Here is a 6,907-nt window from a genome sequence, read left to right as displayed (position 1 = left end):
CTAATTATTCCATAATGATTAATTGTGAGAACTATGATCATCACTGTAATCAATAAAATCATTATACTTTGGTTGTTATTATTTGATTTGTTATACATGTTAGTTTTAAGTTGAGTCTGGCATATATGTACAATAGAGTCCAGGCTATAAACCTAATTATATCTTTGTTGCAAAAACAAAACTAACAAATATCAATATAGTTAAAAAGTAAAACATGCTTTATGTCTTCAAATTCTTGGTAAAATACAACCTTGAATCAATCACACGTGTCTTGCTTTTTGTCTAGATAGAGGTTTTTACTTGGTTATATGTTTTCATTGATTTATCATCTTATTTTTTATTATTTTTATATTCTTTAAATATATAAAGCGATGTTAACGTTGTTTTGTTAAACAGTTTGTTCCGTTGTAAATCGTTGAAGGTAAGTCTGTATTTATTATTAATAGTTCATGGCAGCATAGCACTCGACCAAACCTCAAGAGAGCTCCATGTATTACATGTTGTAATGATGAAGTAAAGTATAATTGTGAAACATTACATATATTATTTCGTCGAGTAGTCCTCTGTGTAGTACCTTCTCATTTCACTTGATTACATATTTTCTTTGTTGCTGTTTGACCGTGTAAAAGCCTAATATTTTCTCATTGTATGGACATTGAGGCAATGCATTTAGTTAAGATAATAAATTAGCTGCTTTATTCAAATTATTTGAAGTTTAAATCAACTATTTGAACAGGATATGTTTTATTATTATATACAGTTTTGAAGGACATGTGACATCGTTAAATAATACATATAATAACAACATTACAAACACAATTCCATTTTAACATTTTTGTAATTATTTACAAAAACACACAAAATAAAACACTTTTGCAAACCTTAACCCCACTTTAATGTTCTTTTTAGGGTCTACAAATATACAAACACTTTATTATTTTAAGAAACTTTCTTTTGATAATACAAGCTCGCATTCAATCTCTTTTTTACGTCTACCAATTTTTGTGACGGACTGTTGTTTTTATTCTTATCATTTTTTAAGTGTTTTTAAAAAACTTATTTCATAACAGACAAGAGAGTGAATTGGTACACGCATCAAATATTTTGGCGGAAAATATGGAGGTGTAAAAAAAGAGAAAAATCTTATGTAAACAATCTTTATATTGAGTTGACTTTAATCCTCAATTGACATAACTGGTTCAATCGTATTAGTAATGATATTGCTATAAGATATATAAATTAGTTGTGCAGTTAATGAAATCGAATATCTTTTAAGTACAGTTGATAAAATGGAATATCATCTAATTCATTTTCAAGACTTGATTTTGAAACTTGTGACTATCAAAGTTGCATCTACTGACAAACTATTGTATTCCTAATCTCAGATATGGACTTAAATTCGCAGCCTTTCAAATCATTTTCTCACCAATGAATTTTATGTCAAGATGATATATTGTGTAGGACCGTCGATTCTGACTATAACATGCGCGTCTACTGACAAACTATTATTTCTCCACGAGTTATATCTCAGATATAGGCTCTAACGACAGGGTTTGATATAAAATATCATTGTTATTATCTTTTATTCATATTTGTTTCCCGTGAATATTTTATTTCTTGAATAGGTGAAAAAGTTCATGTATAAGTTGGCTTTATAAATATTTTGATATGAGCATCACTGATGAGTCTTATGTAGACGAAACGCGCGTCTGGCGTACTAAATTATAATCCTGGTACCTTTGATAACTATATACCAATGAAATTCATGAAATATTAGTCTAGACTATTACCATTTGTGTTTATTTCAATCTCTAAGCTACCACGCAATGGGTCAATCATACCATATAGCAAGTTATAACGGGTCTAAAACGATGTCCCGTGTAAAACCATTCAAACGGGAAAACAAACAGTCTAATCCAAATGTTAAACCAGAAACGAGAAACATTTATAAACCACATCTACAAACGACAACTACCGAACGTCAGATTCCTAACTAAGGATAGGTGCATACAATTGCAGAGTGGTTAAAACGTTATAATGGTACCAAACATTCACCCTTATCTGAAACAACATAGAAATACACACTATTAAGTATCGATTGAAATGGCTTTACTCAATCAAAAGATATATTAAGACAAATGGACAATAAATTCGATCAATGCAAAAACAAAATAAATAAAATAAGGTTGACAATGAAATTAACAGCTATGAAATGTGAAACAACTTCATAAAAACAAAGCAAAAATAACTTGCAAAAATCCGTCATTTGCAATTATATAATACACAGGTAAATGTTATGAGGTAACACATGCACAGTCCAAACGGAGAAGGGAATATTTTTACAAAATAAATAGTTCTGATGTTCATAGTACCAAGAAGAGAAAATGTATAGAAATCCCAAACACTTATCAACGCTGGTATATAGAACAGATATAACTCTGATTGAGTAAACATTAGATGAAAAAAAAACCATAATAAATAGTATCAACAGGTCAAATAAACAGAATGTACAATTTGAGAGTAGTCGCAGTTTCTCGCATGTATACATGTGTAAATTCAGATTTGTAATATTCGCTTTTTCGTGATCAGCATTTAAACAATGTTTGTTCAGTCAAACATGTTATTATTTTTACCTACGGTTAAACATCATCTTCATCATCAGCATAATTTATACCAACACAATTTGTCATGAATGGCTGTAAGCATTATCTTTTATGTTTTTGTGTAGGAAGTACAGTTTTACTGAAGCGTTCATAGCAATATAAAATGAAGTTCGCATTGTTGATGCTGGTATTTCTTGTCATAGCCACAGGTATTATGTTATGAGTAACTAAAAGACAGGGTCATTGCTTTCAAAAGTATGGTCATCAATAAAGAATCATAAAGACTAGATTATTGCATGCGTTTAAATGACACTCTACTAGTTTCACTTGCACATTAATTATTAATATATTAAAACAAATTTATGCTTTAAATCTTCTGCTTAATTTTAATTTATGTTTGTTTTTATGGCCAATCGTTCTGATATATTATTTATCAAGTTCGTTAATAATGAGAAGCATGAAAATTTTATTTCTAAACCATTTTGGATTAAATCAACCAACATGGCTAGCTTAAAAATAACAACAAATCAATATATGGTAAAAAATCATTAGGATAGTTGCTCCATTAGATTGTGCATTACTAAAGTAACTGGCCATTTTGAATCCTTTTGATATAGGCGATCTGAACCGGCAATTACCAAAGGGATGTACAAACCCAATGGTATGATTACCGTTTTTACAACACTGGCTTTGCAACAAGTTGCTATATGTTTATTCGTCAACTCAACGTTGAAAGACAATAAATATGAATCATTATGCTAAAAGCTATAGAACACATTTAAGTGAAATACACATGAAAACGGATATTCAATGAACTTCCAAAACCGTCCATATAACTGTTCGAAATCAAATGAAAAAACACAACAATTTTCTGAAAAGGAAAATACTATTCTGTTGTTTTGAGAAGAATTCTAGTGTTGTTTTTTTTATATTTAGATATCGTGTCTTCCCAAGCAGGATGTCGTAACTGCGCATGTTTTCCGACGGGACAATGGGTTTGTTCAAGTTGTGGTGTGACTTTCAATAATGAATGTTTTATGCAATGCTAGTAAGTATGAACTTCAAAAAAAAGTATCTGAATTTAGGCAAATCAACATTCTGTTGATATTGTCTCCTTTTAATTGACATTTAAACAAGGTATTTGACTATGCACATTTCAAAATCAACCGTATAAATAATGAACGATGAATTGGATTTGAGAACTATTCAGTGAATATTCTCAGTAATGATACTTAACAATTTTCATGCACCATAACCGCTTAAATATTTTTTTTTTTCAATGATGCTAGATACAAAAACAGTAATAAAAGGATCAAACGTTTACTAATATAATAAAGGTAAAAGCTGAAAGAACGAACTGATATGCAGTTATATTTATATATGTTCTATAATAATTGCAATATCACGAGTAGTTAAGGGTTGTATCATCAAATTATCATTAAATCATTACGAATCATAATTGAAAATTGTAGATTTTAAATTTTGGTGGATTTTGTCGGATTCGAAGGACCACTCATTTATGTTTTTAAAGAAAAAAATATTTCTTAAGGTGTGAGGGTAAACGTCAGCATAAAACTAAATCTAGAATCTGCGATGATACTAAAACACTACATTTGCTAAATCACGGTATTTATATACAAAGATACAATATTCCTTAACAGGAGTCGAAGAGATATTTATTTACGTTTCATTACAGTGGTCAATTTTATGGTTACCAGGGTCAGTGTACATCTTAACATGTATGATTCACAGGTTAGTACAAAAAAAGTAAAATCACAAAAATACTGAATTTAGAGGAAAATCAATTCGGAAAATCCATAATCACATGGCAATATCAAATAACAAAACGCATCAAATTTTTAAAAATTAAGTTTTGAGAAGTGCTGTAAAGAATACATATATGGAATAAATAACCTTTTTTAGATATTGATTGATTCAAACCGGAAGTCAAAATTATACTTAAATATGTATACTTTAAATTTACTATGTTGTTTGTACATATTTCATAACGTCGGAACTGGGTAGACAAATTAGAATAAAAATATAAAGATTTGGTTTATTTTCCAATGAGACAACTATCAAACAAAATGTAAGCACAAAAGGGCAACCTTAAACAATGAGAAAAAACTCATACACATAGTTCATGCCTGAGACTACTCATTGTTACTCATAGCTACTTCAAAGACAATAAAAGATTATAAAAAAATCTTATATCTATGAAGAATTCATCCATTATAACACGAACACAAACATCTTATGGATTTAGAAACGTCATTTATAATCAGAGAAAATATTACCTTGTGCAATGCCAAAATGTTGGTAGTGATAAAACCGGGAATGTTCATTTGAAGAATTTCATCTTTAACATGTTTAATATACTGTTAATAATTAGGAGCAAACGACTGTCAAACTTAAATAGATTATTCACGTCAAAATATCTTAAACATAAGCTTCCGTTTTTACTGCTCAAATTCAATCCTGGAAAACATGTATGTTAAATGCTTGACATTTTTAAGAACTATTTTCCAGATGTGCATAAACCTAACTTCAATGAGAACGATTTATGTTTTTTTCCAAGTTGATCCTACTTTATCCAATTTTTCATAAACTGGTTTGAATTTAAGACACACTTTTAAAGAAATAAGCAACCGAGAAGGTATAATGTTTTCTTGATATTTATATTTTACATTTCTTTTTCAGCACCAAGTGAAACAGAAAATTTAATAAAATGTATTGAAATGTAAAAATAAAATAGTTTACGTTCTATATAATTTCGTCTTTGCTTAAGTTATGGGAAGATTAGAGTTGTAACTTAATGAAAATATATGTTAAAGCGGGAATAAGATACCGGAAGGACAGCCAAATTCGTTGTTTGCTTTTTGGTCTCGAATGTTTGTCTCTAATATCTTATGAACTGCATTTGCATTTAGATATCACAGATCAAATTTATTCGTTCATTGTGTATTAATTTACGTTTTTTGATTAAGTTAAGTCTGCCAATTGATATTTTATCGTGTGTTTTTCTATGTTGTGATGTTATGCTATTGTTTCAGAAAAAGGGAAAAAGGTTTGGATCCATTAAACAGTTTAATCCCACTGCAAATGTGTGCACCTGTCCTAAGTCAGAAATCTGATGTACAGTAGTTGTCGTTTGTTTATGTAACATTGTAATATATACGGGTTTCTTGTTTTATAGATTAGAACGTTGGTTTTCCCGTTTAAATGGTTTTACACTAGTTATTTTGGGGCCTTTTATAGCCTGTTGTTCGGTGTGAGCCAAGGCTCCGTGTTGAAGGCCGTACATTGACCTATAATGGTTTACCTTTTTATAAATTGTTATTTGGGTGTAGAGTTGTCTCATTGACACTCACACCACATCTTCCTATATCTACTGAAAACTTCATGGCTAAAAATGAAAAAGATAAACAAACTAACAATAATTGATGTACATGTATACATGAAGTGTTGGGTCTCAAAAAATGCTGTAGATCATTGCGATGTGTTGTGTATTTTGAACTTAGTCGTTAAAGACAGAATAACTGTCATTATGCGTTTCATACACCTACTTCCATACTATGGTTAATAAGCTCTAGACAAAAACCTTACAAAAAAGCGGTAAATAGCCAGAGGACACCAATACGTCTTCAATACGGTGAGAAAATCCAGCCCCGTAGGTTTGTTATATATTAAAACAAACTGAGATGTTGTTAAATCAATATCTGACGTTTAAAGTCTATGGAAAATTCCAGTTTTGTGAGCTAAATATATATGAATTTCTCGCCTACTTGATTTGTGTTGTTGTTTAGATCGATTTTCTATCTATTATACTTCTAAAATAATCGAACGCAAACAGTCACCGTCAAACAAGGTCAATAAAATCGTTTTCGGAGTAAATGTACCGTAATAAGCCTTGCAGAATTGTTTGTTTTTTCGTTTTCTTTGTTTTAATAGGTTTAATAGATGTATACAAAAAGTTGTAATATTAGTTAAAAAAAAAAATACTTGAGATCAATGATTTCTAGAAATAGCCTATTTGTGGTTTTAGAAATACATGTATTTGCATTGAAGTAGGTCTTTTACATATTGTATTGGTAAATACTTTTATTGTTAAAACTCTCTGGCTTTTTATTTCTGTAAAAACATTATTGGAATACAAAGCTTATAATTGTTACACCAAAAAGGCGCGTTTTGATAAAAGTAAAATCACAAAAATACTGAACACAGAGGAAAATCAATACGGAAAGTCCATAATCACATGGCAAAATCAAATAACAAAACGCATCAAAAACGAATAGACAAGAACT

The 6,907-nt window shown here is 29.7% G+C and overlaps 1 long non-coding RNA gene across 1 annotated transcript; it reads left to right on the top strand.

Moving 5' to 3' along the window:
• Nucleotides 1-376: 376 nt before the first annotated feature.
• Nucleotides 377-5,374, top strand: LOC134723867 (uncharacterized). Its single transcript, XR_010108204.1, has 5 exons — nucleotides 377-421; nucleotides 2,729-2,812; nucleotides 3,540-3,651; nucleotides 4,300-4,355; nucleotides 5,304-5,374. It is a non-coding gene; the product is annotated as an uncharacterized LOC134723867 (long non-coding RNA).
• The last annotated feature ends 1,533 nt before the right edge of the window (nucleotides 5,375-6,907 follow it).

The sequence above is a fragment of the Mytilus trossulus genome, chromosome 6, assembly GCF_036588685.1.
Source record: "Mytilus trossulus isolate FHL-02 chromosome 6, PNRI_Mtr1.1.1.hap1, whole genome shotgun sequence".
Classification (NCBI taxonomy): domain Eukaryota; kingdom Metazoa; phylum Mollusca; class Bivalvia; order Mytilida; family Mytilidae; genus Mytilus; species Mytilus trossulus.
The sequence above is the reverse complement of the archived record's forward strand: the minus strand, read 5'-3'. Positions and strand labels throughout refer to the sequence as shown.